The sequence below is a fragment of the Saccostrea cucullata genome, unplaced genomic scaffold, assembly GCF_032062105.1.
Source record: "Saccostrea cucullata isolate Sc308-1 unplaced genomic scaffold, CSIRO_AGI_Scuc_v1 ctg444, whole genome shotgun sequence".
Classification (NCBI taxonomy): Eukaryota; Metazoa; Mollusca; class Bivalvia; order Ostreida; family Ostreidae; genus Saccostrea; species Saccostrea cuccullata.
Genome location: NW_026930720.1, coordinates 326,825 through 342,554, shown reverse-complemented (window position 1 = coordinate 342,554; position 15,730 = coordinate 326,825). Strand labels below are relative to the sequence as shown.

The 15,730-nt window shown below is 32.3% G+C and overlaps 1 protein-coding gene across 1 annotated transcript in view; it reads right to left on the bottom strand.

Annotated features, from left to right (window-relative positions):
* LOC134229841 (sushi, von Willebrand factor type A, EGF and pentraxin domain-containing protein 1-like) overlaps positions 1–15,730 on the bottom strand; it is a 230,087-nt gene that overhangs the window by 59,576 nt on the left and 154,781 nt on the right. The gene's annotated exons all lie outside the window — the stretch shown is intronic.

The window sequence follows — 15,730 nt, the reverse complement described above, 5'->3', positions numbered from 1 at the left end:
TATCTTTTAAAAATCAAAATACACTTTTACTTTTAAGTAACATAGGAAATATTTCAATTTTTTAAAAAAAAGAGTATCGTTTTTAATTTTTTTTTATATCTGTTATCCATAATTTGGCTATATGAATTCGGTCATCTGTATGCGGTTTATTAAGTTATGATTCCCAAAAGGATAAAAAAAAGGATTTCAAATGTACATAATATGTATTTTATGTAGCATAACATGATTTGGAAAGAAAATTTTCTGTGTGAATTTGTAGAAAGGCATGTAGAATAAAATTTTGTTAATCCTTGTAAAACCTACTGTCACACTGGCTTCGTGTTTTGATTAGAGAATTATCGACAGCGGTCCAGTCAACATCACTCAATGTAACTATTGCATCGCTCCTGGTGTAATTACATGACGATGAATGTTGAATAATTTCGTCATCGGAAGGAATATTTGATGTTATTTGATATCCACTTATCGATATGTCTAAACAAATAAAAGAAGAAATTAAATTTACATATTTTTTTAATTTCACTTTCTACAGTGTGTTTCTTTTAAATTCAAAATTAAGAGCAGGTATATGAAACATTCGTAAACGTGATATGTCATATTGAGGAATAATTCATACAGGTATAGATAAGAATTGTTTCCCATATTTGCATCTGCAATGTTTACAAAAGAAAAAGTCAAAACAAATGAATAAATCATAAATTCTTTTTTGAACTTACCTGATGATGCGTCCTCAGTCAGGACAACAGAAAAGCTTAAGTCGGGTGTTATCACACTGACATTTCTACCACCGTTCAGGCTTGTTTGAGCACTGATTGCTCCATTTATATAGACACTTATTGTGTCTGTTTCTGTGCTGATGATAATTGCTACGTGATGCCAGTCTTGCATATCCCCGGTTATAATAAGGCTATGTTTGGATCTACAAATTTACACTAGATTTTAAGAAAAAAAAATCATGTACTTGTATAGCATATTTAAAGGGAAAGCAGGGATTTGATTTGAAATAGTCATTCCTTGTTTTTTTTGTCTTCTGTATATTATATCATTTTGTATATCATTATACACACTAAACAAAAGCAAGATTTTTAACCCTCTGTTAAAGATGGTGATTGCCAAATAATGTACCCAATATGAAAATTACCCCACGTTTGAAACTTTTGATGGTGCCATGGCATACCCTACTAACAACACAGTAATTTCTTAAATTATTAAACCGTAGGTGCCTATAAGTGTCAATAAAACATCAGTAAGTTAACTAAATCGCTTGCTACATGGAGCATCGATTACATTGAGTGAAACTTACATGGATGCCACTGATACAAGACAACTTAAACAAGATTACCAAAAAGGTTACATTTATTTTGGATTAGAAGGTGTGTGATTTAGAAGTTTCGAACGTATATTCAATAAGTGAATTTTGCAATTCGTTGGCTCGTGAATTTGTACGTGTGCCGTATTCACCAAAATAAATTTGATAATCCTAAAATACAGGTGTACCTACAATATCAAAGATATTGTCCTTGCTCCCCTTAAGATGAATCAAGGTTAGAGGAACCAGAAAAAAAACTAAAATTCTGAAAATTTCCATGGATTAAAGAGCATATATCTCTTGCACTTAACGTAATTTTCCTTCTAGTCAATGCATTATGACGTCATAAAATACGTCATTTTCCCCATATCCTGTAAATACCTTTGAAAATGACATAAAGTTGAAGCATATTTTCAATAGTTTTTTATAGAGTACAACCTCTGATCCAAACTCTGCAATTACATAATGAAAGACGCAGTACAGATAAGGTTACAGATGGAAATATCTTAGATTTTTAAAGTTAAAATACACATGCTTGATAAGGAGACGATTCTTTAAGGATTTCTCTGAAAAAAAAATAATTTGGTTAAATCTACATGTTGAAAACATTTAGATCTTTTATTTACACTTGTCACATGATGTCGAAGTATCATGATTTTAGCATTTATACTTGCATTTTAGAGGTAACCTATAAATTCCAATATTGCAAGGGCATAATCGAGATAAAAATCTAAGCTTGATTTAGATTTTTTTTCAACACAATATGTAGTATGTGAAAAGTGCTGCGAACCTATATAGATTCCCTTATTTAACTGCTTAAATTTAATTTGTTTGACGGCAGGTTAAATATTTTATTATTCTAATATTTGAATATCTTAATTCTTCTTGAGTTTATGTGTAAAAACTTGTGAAGATACATTAAGTATGCCTTTGCAATAAATCGATTCATTAGGGCCCTTTCTATTTCTTTTTCAATGAATCAGCACACAAACACACGACAGTATTACTTGTCTGGAGAATATACGGACAGTTTTCATTGTACAAAATGTTACTTGATTAGCCTCTTGCTGTGTACAAACTGCGTCATTTTTTTTCGAGAAGACGTAACACTGAAAAGTGCATTGCGATCGATGCATCCTTTATCTTTTGTTGCGTGGGATTTAACAAACGACAAAACTACATGTAATGGTAAGTTTTTATGTAATCTAAGCTATCCAGTAGTTTGAGATAGCAAAGCCTATCATTTTGTGGTACTTTGAAAACCTTATATTTTGTGTGACATCATAGTAAACATCCCCGTACAAATTAGGCCCAGCCTCTTTACTGTAACCTTCCCGGTGTTTCGGATCTGTTTCTGAAGACGAAATTACTTGTTTTAATTTTTGGATCGTGGGTTGTACTCAAATTTTATTCTTTGCTGAAGGTAGTCAAATACGGATGTTTTCTGCAAAATTCGGGAATATTGCATTTTCTCAATCTGGCCAATACCTGGATTCTCCAAAAGAATTTTTTTATTTGATATAAAAGCTCTAAATCTCTACTTCATTTTGATAAATGAAATGTGAAAAAGAGTGATGGTTAATAATTGATATAAGGACAGGGACATTTTATGAATAAAGTGAACCCAGCTCTTTAACTTTATATTTGAACAATTCATAGATGTTAAGAAGATATTTTTGATATTTAATTGAGTCCTACCCGTTGATATCCACCAGCACTGTTTTTCTTCCGTACTTTATGGTCACATAAAAAGAACTAGAATTTCCATGCAACAACACCAAGCTTGAGTTGTCATTCTTAATCCATGTAAAAAGAGCAACACTTTTGGATTCAAGAAATTGATTACTTTCCATGAAAATGGCATCTCCATTTTTTGCAAAAGTAATATCGATATCTGTAATGAAAACCAAGAAAGTATTATTTTTTGGCATGATTTATAGATAGTGTCCATACCGGTTGAAAGTAAACAGAAGATTGAAGTGTGTAAAGGAATCCACAACTTCATCTATAAGAAATTTTTACACTTTAAATCTCGTTTTTCATGCGCAAAATTCTTAATACTGCAAATGAATCTAGTAATTTAGCAAACTTAACCACGTGATAATTTAAATTAAATCTGATATATCAGAAATTGCAAGTAGAATTATTTTCTATTATATTTTCTATCATTTTTACAGTAAAAGGCACTTACATGTAAGTAAAATAAAATCCTTTTTCTGGCATGTGTATCCAAGACTTATTTCAGTTTAGCAAGAATATAAATCAAAATTAGCAAGAATATAAATCAAAATTATTAACATTTCTTTATCAGGCATGTTGAAGGAGGATTTAATTCACTGCCTTAACACAGATTTTTAAACAGAGAGAGGGACCTGAATACATGTGTACTTATGGTAACAATCTTGTCAAAAGGGCATTCTTCCTAATTCCTAATATGTTAAAGATTGTACTGCTCATTACGTCAATCTGGAGACGTGTACATTTTAAACAACTTGGATGTGTCATATGCATGCACAGGAAGGGTTTTCAAATTGGTGAATTTCTGTTTTCCAGTCTAAAATTTGGCTCTCATATAATTATTATTTCTTGTTCTGGATAAAATATTGGAAAGCTACGGTAGGACTAGTGTTACGCACCCTAATCTTGGATAATTATTTATTTCCTTTTCCTTGCATATTGAATACTCTATTTCTTTCCCCTCACTATTAGCCAACCAATTGAGCAATAATTGGTTTAAAATCTTCATTTGCACTATATTGCAAATCAAAAATAATGAAATTTGCTAGATATCATTTATAAGGATTGATAAAATATTTTTCAAAAGGGTATGTCGAGACCCTCTCAAAATTCGTCTCAGGAGATTGTAATATTTGACCAGCCTTCTCATGTCATTCGCTTAAAAAAATTAAGATGTGTTCAAATATAAAATTACATTTGATGTTCTTTTGTATATGTTATTAAATCACATTCATAAAGATTATTCAAAACATCAGCAGAAAAAAACAGAAATTTTATTTTATTTAAAGAAGATGGGGATATAAGGCGGGCAAAGTGCCTATAGTGCGTCAGATAAGAAGGAAAAAAATTAATCTCAAATAAATCCAAATTTTATTTCATATTTCATATAATATTAAAGTATACTTTATGTAAAATCTCTATAATTTACAAAAATCTCACAAAGACTGAAAATATTTCCTATGAAAAAGCTTACACTTGGGTCTCCTCTCCATTTTTTGAAAAATGATCCTTAAAGCATGCAATAAAATACACATTTTTTGGCTTACAAAAACATGGAGCAAAGTTCTACTATACCTAATAAGTACACTTTTATGACACACAATTTGCACCTTTCCGGGAAATACTTGAAGTCCATCAAGTCGCGGGTCATATCACAAACACGATTTATATGCCTAAAATCATCAGGAGTGGTGTAGCATAGTGATTAACGCGTAAGTCTCAAAGTAGAATGCTATCGATTCGTCGGATTTTTAATTTATTGCTAGGGTTCGAATCACAGGAATACCATCTAATAATTTTATGAGAGAATATTTTACACGAGATTTTTTTTTCTCTCATTATAGTTTTTTTTTCTCATAATTCCAAAAATATCAATAAATAGAAGTTAACTTAAATACAAAATTAACATACTGAATATAATTTCTTAATATTTGACGCTATAGGCATTTGTCCGCCTTGTTCACCCATCTTTTTTCATTCTATTGTGCAGTTTGCCAAACCACACAAAATACTGATGAGATTTTTCCTTTTGATGCTTGGGTTCACTTGTTCCAAGTGCTACACATTGATAATATATTATGTTATTAGAATTGACTACTTCCAATGTGATGCATATTTAGAAAGAGAAAAATTAAAATAGAATGTAATTCTTTCGACATTTGCACATCAATTTTAGGACATCAGTATTTTCAATGCGTTTATGAGTTTTTAGATATATATGCATGAATAACTGAACAGCTAAATTTCTGGTATATAAATGCATTATATGTTCAAACAAATACAAGGTATTACAAAATTACAATGCATAAATTTGTACATACAATTACACCTTACATAGTTATATTTAGCCATTACATTGTCATAAAATATACTTACCTGTACAATTATCTACAGCGGTACTTTTAGACAATGATGTTTTTCCATGAGGGCAAAGTTCACAAGTTGTCGACATTTTAATGCTACTAAATGTGCCTCTTGGACAAATATTACATGGCATTAACCCACTGGAAGAAAACTCTCCAATGTCACACTTGTCTAAAAACAAATACATAAGTCTTGCTGAAATAAAATATATTTGTGTAATACATGGTTATAACGAAAACGTTTACAATGAATAAGTCATAACAGCGAATTAATTTTTACTTCCAATGACTTTAGAATATATTGTGATCTTAACTTTAAAACAAAGCGGCATGTTTAACTGTAATACCTAAACATTCTGACACAGATTCAGCTCCGTCCCCAAGGGTAAATGTATCTTGTGGACATGGTGTACACGTGGTTGTGTGTTCTGAATCTTTATAATATCCCTGTGGGCAATTTCTGCATGTAAGCCGTGAGGGGTCTGATTTATCAAGAAAGGTACCGATAGAACAAGGGACTAGAAAAAAGATATATCATATTAACTGGCTTTATAATAACAAAAAAAAAACCAAAATAAAGACCATTTGTTCGTAGTTGATAAATGTACGTTGTCGGAATTCCGATGGATACTAATTGTTTTCTTTTATTAGCTAAATTTGCGTTTCATTTCGATAGGCTTCGTATCACTTCGATTTCGTTTCGCAGTTTACAGGTACCCAACTTTTTTCGGATATTGAGCTTAAATTTTCAAACTTTCTATAACTGTACCAGGAGTCCGTATTCTATTTTCTCCTTATTGTTTCGCACAGTTAATAATTTTTTTGAGAGGATTAACTGTTTCTTATTATTACCTTTTTAAACTATCCTTACATGCATGATAAACATTGTAATATACTTCTTTGCATATAAAAAAGTCGATTTGCATAAACAATGCTCTTGAATGTTACACGTAGGCTGATGTTAATTATACCGTATAAGTGGAGATTTTAGCGACACGCAAATTTAGCGATTTGTCCTTAAAAAATGGTATTTTATTTTAAGCAAGAAGAAATTTTAGCCATTTTAAAAAGCTCACTAAAGAACCTATCACAAATAAAGCGCAATTAATTTTATTAAATTTTAGCGAACTTTAGCGATATTTACCACAATTCATTGTACTTTTTTTTATTGCAGTTCCCTCTGGGCATTCAGGCTCACTCAAACCAGAAGAAAAAGAGTTTATATCTGGATCCAACCCACTCACATTGAATGATCCATTTACTGCCAAGTCTTTGATAATGTCAAAGATGTTTTGTTGAATCAACTTCATGAGGTTATAAGTGTGCACTGAAGAACGAAAATTTTGCCAGGAAGTCTTCAAAGAAAAACTAACCCTTATTCTAAATATGCTTCTCCTATATCGATCTACTGGCACATTGTACCAATTATAGCCTGCTTCATCTGCTGATCGTTTACGTTTTCCTGTAACTGGTCCGCAAGTCACATTCGTGTTATAAACATTACATTCAGTGGTGTTTGGACAGACGCCCGCATATGCACTTATTTCTAGCTGTTCCATCACTTTAATAAAGTTCTCCTTAATTTGGACAAGTGTTTCCAGATCATTGCAGTCACCAACAAAGTAGTAAAACTCCCCCGGAAGAAGACTTGAAGACACATCTCGACTTTCTACAGAAGTTCAAGTTTAATACAGTGAATTGCATTCCATATTAAGTTGCAAATAATCAAATTCAATGTCATTGGAAATGATCAACATTTTATATCCTATAACATTTAAGAAACATACAGTATGCTTATCCCTTCTCGTAGCATATACAGTTGGAATCATGCGCATAATATTCTTTGAGCATAGAAATATAATCAGAAGATTTTTTTTTACTTTATATAAACGCGATCAGCATTCTAAAGTATAGTAAATTACATTTTTAAGAACAAATCTTATTCTTGAATTTTCCCTTTGCCCATGACACAAGAATCTCTTGTCACAAAAACTGTGACTTCAATTGAGTGTATATAAAAAGAAAAAAAATTACACCTAGAGATATTGAGAATAATTAAAAAAAAATAACCAGAAAATGATTTTATACAAAAAGATGATTTTTTATGTCATCAGTTCCATGACAGTTCTGTCCTTTGCTTAAAAATAACCACACTGCACCAAAGAATGGTTTTCAATTTGTCAACTTGGCCAGGTGCTGTTAAAGGACCAATGTCAAATACAAGCTTGACTAAATACAAAAAAAAAACATAATAATGCATTTCTTCATCGAAGTGAAACAACGGGAAAGTCAAACGGTTTAATGATATACCTGAGCAATTTGGAACGATATTGGATGGATGATATTGCCCTGTGGTTTTTGAACATATAAATTGTCCGTTAAAATTCGAGCTACCATCATTAGTCTTGATTCCATACGGAATATCAAATTTTTCCTGACATTGCATTGTACACATTAGTCCAAATAACCATGCCGCACAGCTAATTGCACCGTTTCCAGGTGGTGTCAAGGGATTACATGGGTTTGCTGTAAAACAGTTTCAACAGTCAAGGGCATCATGCAAACAAGTTATTTTTGATATAATTTGTTTCTGTTATTTTATGTAACCATTTTGGGTTATCTTCCTCTGATTATGCTTTTCTTCAGTAACTTATTCCAGTTATCGATACTTTACTACTCGTTATTGTAAACCTAGTGGCCGGCATCTGAATAGCTCAACTAGTCTTTGGTTATTCAGTAGATGGAAAACGTCAATAAGGTAACAAAAGGAATTATCGGCCATTTTTTAAGATAAAAAACACATACTTTATTAGGATGGGCGATTCTTTTCAGGACTTCACTGATATTTAAAAAAATATATAAAATGGTTTAAATATACATGTCGGGGACATTTAGATTTTTTATTCAGACTTATCAAGTGATGTCGACGTCACATAATTTTAGCAATTAAACTTGCAGTTTAAAGGTCATCTCTAAATTCTAATATTGCAAGGGCATAACCATGTTAAAAATCTTACTTAAATTTATATTCTTTTCAACACTAAATGTAGTTTTAAAAAAGTGCTGCAAACCTTTATAGATTCCCATCTTAAATTGCTAAAATTTAATTTGTTAGTCGGCAGGTTGAATATTCTCCTGGTCAACTGCATTAAATATTGCTATAATTAATTTTTTTGGAAGATTTCATGAAGTTTGCAGCACTTTTCAAATATCTTAATGCATTTTGTGTTTACATATAAAATACATTGAGGGTATGCCCTTGCAATACATCGATTTATTAGAGCCCTTCCATTACCTTTTCAATGAATCTGCATACAAACACACGACAGTATCATTTGTCTGGAGAATGTACGGACAGTTTATAGATAAAATACTAAAATAGGCATCGCATCCGAGTTAACAGCCTATTATTTAATTGCAAATAATACTTTTGTGAGAACAAAAGACATTTTTCATTGCACAAAAGCCCCGTGGGGATCCGCGTTAGAATAGGTCCTCAGTACCCCCTTGCTTGTCGTAGAACGCGACTAAATGGGGCGGTCCTTCGGATTAGACCGTATAAACCGAGGCCTCATGTCACAGCAGGTGTGGCACGATAAAGATCCCTCCCTGCTTAAAAGTGCCGAGCATAGGCTTAAATTTGCAGCCGTTCACCGGCAATGGTGAGGTCTCAATATCAGTGAAATATTCTGAAGAGGGACGTTAATCAGTATACAATCAATCAATCAATCAATAATTATGTACAAAATGTGACTTGATCAGCCTCTCACTGTGTACAAGCTGCGTCATTTTGGGAGATGACGTCACATTGACAAGTGCAATGCAATCGATGCATCGTTTATAATATACTGTTGTAGGGATTCAACAAACGACAAAACTACATGTAATACGGCTATATGTAGTATACAGCTCTCCAGCTGTTTGAAATAGCAAATAAGATCATTTTGTGGTATTTTGAAGACCTTATATTATGTGTGGCGTCATAGTAAACATTTCGCAAACAAAAAAGGCACCGCCTCCTTACTTTAATCTTAAATGTGCTGCTTGGCGCAAGATATATAATTGTCCTCTCAAATATTAATGAAATGGATTTATTTTTCCATGAAAAATATCATCTTTTTTAAATATCCTTTTATCTACTCAGGAGATATTAAGTCTGTTGAATGTTTAAAAAGAAGTGCATATATTTACAACTTACTTAGCCTTTAATCCTCTTAAGTCAGCAGCAAACTTAAATATTAATGTTTTTTTAAAGACTGATAGACTTTCTTCTTTTTAAGCATTACCTCAAATGAGTTACGTTTTTGTTCAGTAATAAATAATGTAACCTAAACAATTTATTTTAAAAAATAACTCGATTCCAACATGCCTCTGACTGTTCAATGCATTGAACTTGCTTGTTGGATTGTTTCTATCAAATGTGGAATAGAATTCAACTTTTTGAAAGTTACATGTTCACTTACTTTTACAATAAGGCATTTCATTTCCAACATCCCAGTATGCTGTTACCATCGTCCCGGTTTTCTTTTGTTCACACGTTATTGTGTCATTGCCCACCAAAGGAAAACTTCCCATACAACCAAGTTCACAATATGAACCAAAATTGTAGCCAGTAGGACATGTATAGGTTAGATATCGATCGGATATAGTTGGAGGGGTACACATTAAATCTGTAAAAAAGATAAAAAGGGCTAAATGATTTTAACGACCATTTGATGAATTATTGGGACTTAACAATAAGCGAACCACTGGGTATTTTTTATTATTGTCTTTTTTCTTCAAAACAAAATAATTATTGCATCCATAAAATGTATGTAAGACATGCACATATATATCATGGCATTCCCATACGTTCTAATTGACCATTACTTTGTTCTCAACTATAGTCTTTAACTGATTACACGAAAACAATCGATCAGCAGGCGTTCGAATTTGATACCCTCCCTTACATCAAGCGTTTTGATGTTTTTTCCATTTTTGTTCTTAATAAAAGTATAACATTGCTTTTCACTAAATTTATTTTTCTACCAGTAAATTACCGAGGCATGGCAACTTGTGAGTGCGTTCAAGGTCACCTGTTATGCATTGATATATCCACATTTAAGTTACCCCATTGTTTCGACCTTTCCTGCTTAGAGAATTATTACAGCTTTTCAAAATTCACTGCTTGACTTGTGCTATTTAACCACCACCATCCCCCTATATATTTTGTCATAATTCAACATAAATTGATTAATGGAAAAGTCGCCAACTGCCAAGTAAATAGAATGATAAACAATCTTCAATAAAAAGAAAATACAAGAGTATCTAATCATGTTTAATTAAAGGTTCCTCTGATTCTTACCCAGGTATTTTATATTATGACATGTGCAGGGGAGAGTCAAAGTTGAGGCCATATTGAAAAGTGATACAAAGTATGTAAAATTAAGTCCCTCCCCTTATTTGAGAATACCGAACGGTTAAAAATCTCGGCCTTTAAATGACGAAGAACTTGTAGATGAATCACGACTTTACTGATTTGATACCTTTACGTCTCGGATGTTAGATCCGCGAAATAAAGTTGTAAAAGGTAGACAGATACGCGACACCAGCTAGTGTCGCTGAATTCCCAGTTTTCAATATGGCCTCCGCTCTGACTCTCCCCTGCACATGTCAAAATAAAAAAAATCAGGGGCTAGAGTCAAAGGAATCTCGGCAAAAGTAATGGTTATGGTCAACCCTTACGTACATCATTCAATAGTACGAGGGTCATTCAAAAAATTCCTAGACAATGCTTCTCGTCGTCATATAATTATTACAAGATTATAGATCAACACATTTTCGTAAACATAAACATTTATTTTGTCGAAGTGTGAAGTTTCATTCCATTTGATTAGATAGAACTCATGTTAGCCAAACTTTAAACCAACATGTTTTGTTACCACGGAGCACGGTTAACCAACATTGTAACGTCAAAGACAACGTTGAGAAAGTTTGTCAAAATTGAACTAGTCTTCTTAATTTCAAACACGGTTTGTAGCGTCTTCTCCTTTCAAAAAACATATCCATAACACTTAACATCTAGTTTGCGAACAATTGTACAAATATAGTTTGAATAAGAATGTCATTGTTTTCAAATTCTTTAATTTACCATGTAACTGTACAAATTCTGCAATAGTAAAGCATGTCACGTTCAATGACGTTCCTAACTCTTTCGACAATAGTTTTAACTTTAACCTGTTTATTTGCAGACAATCCATCGTCCGATTCAAACTCGCTACTACTCAAAAATCGTATTATCCATTTAATACAAATACACAGATTATTTTTCAAACAGATCCTTGTTTATACGGACCTTTTAAGCTTGTAGAAGAAGTTTTCAGAATGTAAAGTACGATTTTATTGCTACTTGCTGCTCCGTGACGTCCTCCAACGTCGTAGTTTTTTTGCTTTTTAAAATCAAGTCCATATGTATAAAGAAACTGAAATCTTTTAAATGGAGCGACATATTACATAACCTGATTTCATTTTAATTAATACGGCTATACTTTATTTAAACAAGTAAATTTTATTTCGTTCCAGCTCCATTTATTAGAGGTATGACTGTGAATGCTATAAAGTGAAAATTAGTAAATTACTCAATTTTGACGGTGCTCCGGAATCCCATTTTTGCTGTTCTAAATCCTTGGTAATTTTAATAAATATGGAGATACATTCCATTTTTTTACTAAATTATTTGAATATGTTGTTAAAATATTTGTACCAAATCTGGACATAATATGACGTTAAGTAAAAAAGTTAGGACAGAGGTCTACGAACTTTTTGAATGACCCTCGTACATTATTCAATGTCTTCCACTCACAAATTGAAGGAATTGATGATTCAGAGACTGTAAAATGCTTCAATTCTATTTCCCGTCTTTAATGAAACATCGTAGTTATTTTTATTTATAAGCAAGCTTGAAATTAAGTTTTTGGGAATTTCGTATACCTTATCAAAATGTAAGGAGTGACCAGTGAACAGAGAATACATACTACTCTTAGGCATCTAATCCAAGCAAAAAAAAAAAAAAAAAAAAACAAACAAACAAACAAAACAAATCAGGGTTCCACTTATGCCATAATTACATTTTTGTATTATTAAGGGATTTTCTTGGACCGGCCAATGTTCGTTATCCTTATCTTTTGTTTTGATATTTGACGTTTAAAGCTGGGCTTCCCTGTTCTTGAGAAGGATTTTCTTTTTTCTTTTTATACTTTCTGCATTTAATTCTTTGAATTTAGCCCCACCCTTGCTCCAAGGGCTCCCAAATTTAACAATATGGAATTTATTCTATATAGGTGATGCTTCTATATAAATATGACCTACCAACAAGTAATTTTTTTCTAGAAAAAGATTTTCAAGAATCTTCCATATGAACTTTGAAGCACCACCCTATACCAGGGATCATCATGTAGACAAAAACACTCTACCTAGTGATGCTTCCATAAATGTATTGTCTTTTTGACCATGTTTTATTTTTATTTGGAACAACATTTTGAAAAGTTGCAATTGATTTTTGACCAATCTTAACTTTCTCCACACAGGAAGAAAGCATGATCTCTCACTTAAATAGATATCATTTAATTTACCCAAGACACTCTGATGCAAGTGTTGTTGAAATTGGATTAGTCCACGTGATTCTTAGGAATAAATCGAAAATCTGAAAAGGTTACAAACGGAAGATCAGACCGCACAGGCAGACACCGGACAAAATTGAAATCAGAATAAATCACTGAAGCTTCACTCTAGTGATCAAATAAGCAAAAGCCAAAAAAGTAGTCATGGGTAAGAACTTTGTAGTATTGCCAAACATATATTGACCATGCCCCCTTCGAAGAAGGAGAGCATATTGCTTAGCTGCTGTATGTCTGTCGGTCGGTCTGTCAGTCCACATAGTTTCCGTTCATTTTCTTCGCAACCTTTGCACATGCAATATACTGAAATGAAATTTGGTATACTGATTAATCACATGAATATCTAGGTCAACTTCTGCTTTGGGTACGATTCCACCACTTTTAACAGAGTTATGCCTTTTGAACTTAGCAAAAATTAAATTATTTGTAGTGTCCGTTCATTTTCTTTGCAACCGTTGTACATACTGAAATGAAATTTGGTATACAGATATATCACATAAATATCCAAGTCAACTTCTGTTTTGGGTACGAACGCACCATTTTTGACAGAGTTATGCCCCTTGGACTTTGACATTTGGTGTACAGATTTTTTAGATGACTATCTAGGTCAAGTTCTGTGTTGGGTACAATCATTTCCATTTTTGACAGTTATGTCCTTTTGGACTTGGAAAAATTCCAATTATGGGGGAGGGGGCATAAGTATTTTACAAAGATCTCTTGTTGAATGACGTATTCATATCAGTTGAAAGCAAATTGTTAGAGGCCAACATGAACTTTAGATTTCAGTGAATTTTTTTTTCAAAGTACATCTTCAGCATTATATGTTTATATTTGAAATCACATTTTCAACTTCCTTAAAAGAAAAACGGGGTCGAGTTTGATGCGTTACGTAAAAATGACACAATTCGTATCAAAAGAGTGTAGATTAAGAAATCTTACAAAAAATTGCTATGCTGTCCTACAAGAGAAAAGCAACTTTGGCATTCAAATGTTAAATATAAAAAAAAATTCTCAGGATAGACAAGACATTCTTATTTGTAAAATTCACTTTATAAAACCTGAGAACTCGGGACTATGTAAAGGTAATTTATCTATATTAAAGAGGGAACAGTATATCAGTGAATCACGGGTTTCATTTTAAAAAGCACGCGTTTAAATTGGTTGATTAAGCCCGCCCACTCTCGTGCGTAATCCTTTGCCTGCATCAGTTGGAAAGCGTCCAACGGCCTAGCGAATTAGCCTTTTACCGATAAATGCGATACTACTCTTCTGCAGGGCAAATTAATAATGTTTGGCGAATTTTTGGTGATAGATATTGAATGAAGTATATCAAACATGTATTTAATTTTAAGTAATATTTCACCAAATATATTACTTGCTCTGCAAAAGAGCAGTATCATATTTATCGTGAAAGGGTCTATAGCCATGTTTGATTGTTGAAATTCATTTTTGACTTTTTTAACCTTAAGGGGAAAAAACAAAGAAAGAAAATATATAATCATTTTTACCATGTTATATACGTGTATTCCCTACGCAAACGATACATGAATATCGTTCGATGGGGCACACTATTTTTGTCCTACATGGTTTCCGATTTTCTAATTACGGCATTTTCCATTTTTGGTGTTTTGTGCGATGCTCAGTGCATTTTCTCTCCATGTTTTATTCACACGTGAGTTATTTCATTAAGTTAGCTAACAGAAGCAAATTGAAAACGCGGCTATTACTGGAAATCGTGTAATTACGCAGCTGATAGCGGAAAACTTGTTATTCAATGAAAAAAAGTTCATATGTGTAAAATACGCTTAACATCGGATTCATTCAAAAGTTAACTGTTTTATTGACAATTCTGTAAAAAAACACCAGATGTCTAAAATGTATGTGTTCTACAGCATACCTATTTCAACGGTCGTCATGGCAATAAACATTCGACCAGAAAAATCTTAATTCTTGTGCATTTTTAATGCAGTGCATTTTTAGTGTAACTACGAAAATAATTCATTAAAAATAATATATATAACTAACAATTCATTTTAAAAATAAATAACATAACAATATTTACCAAATCTAAGTACTATTTATTTTATTGATGTACTGAAAAAAAAACAAAACTTAAGAAACGGCCGTGTTACATGCAACTGATACGAACATGACACGTATCAAGGCAAATGCTGCAAGTTTTGGAACATATCTTATCTAAATTTCATTAGACAGATTATCCAAACTCACAATGAATAATTAAATAAGGTATTCCATAGGTTTTCTACATACTTCATTAGTTCAATAAGTTCCACTTTTTTGCCCGTTTTCTACTAACAGCTTTTCTCTCTTTCTTGGAAACTTTTCACATTTTCGGCTCTACATTTGAGAAGGTGGGCGGGCTTATAAAAAGCACCTGTCAGATTCTTTGCTGGATTTTGCAATTGAACATCAGAAAGATTCAATTGTATTTCAGTCAGATTCATACGTGTCGTAACTCATCGCCTATTAATATCGGTCAAAGTGTATACTTTCAAGCGAAATTTGCGATAATTTCCAGTTGAACAGATCTTTTCCTAACGAATTTCCTTTATTTTTTTTTATAGAATTATATATTCCCAATTATAATGTATTTTTTAGAATGACATACAGTTCATGATACAATGTACCGTGTTGTTCATATCGAT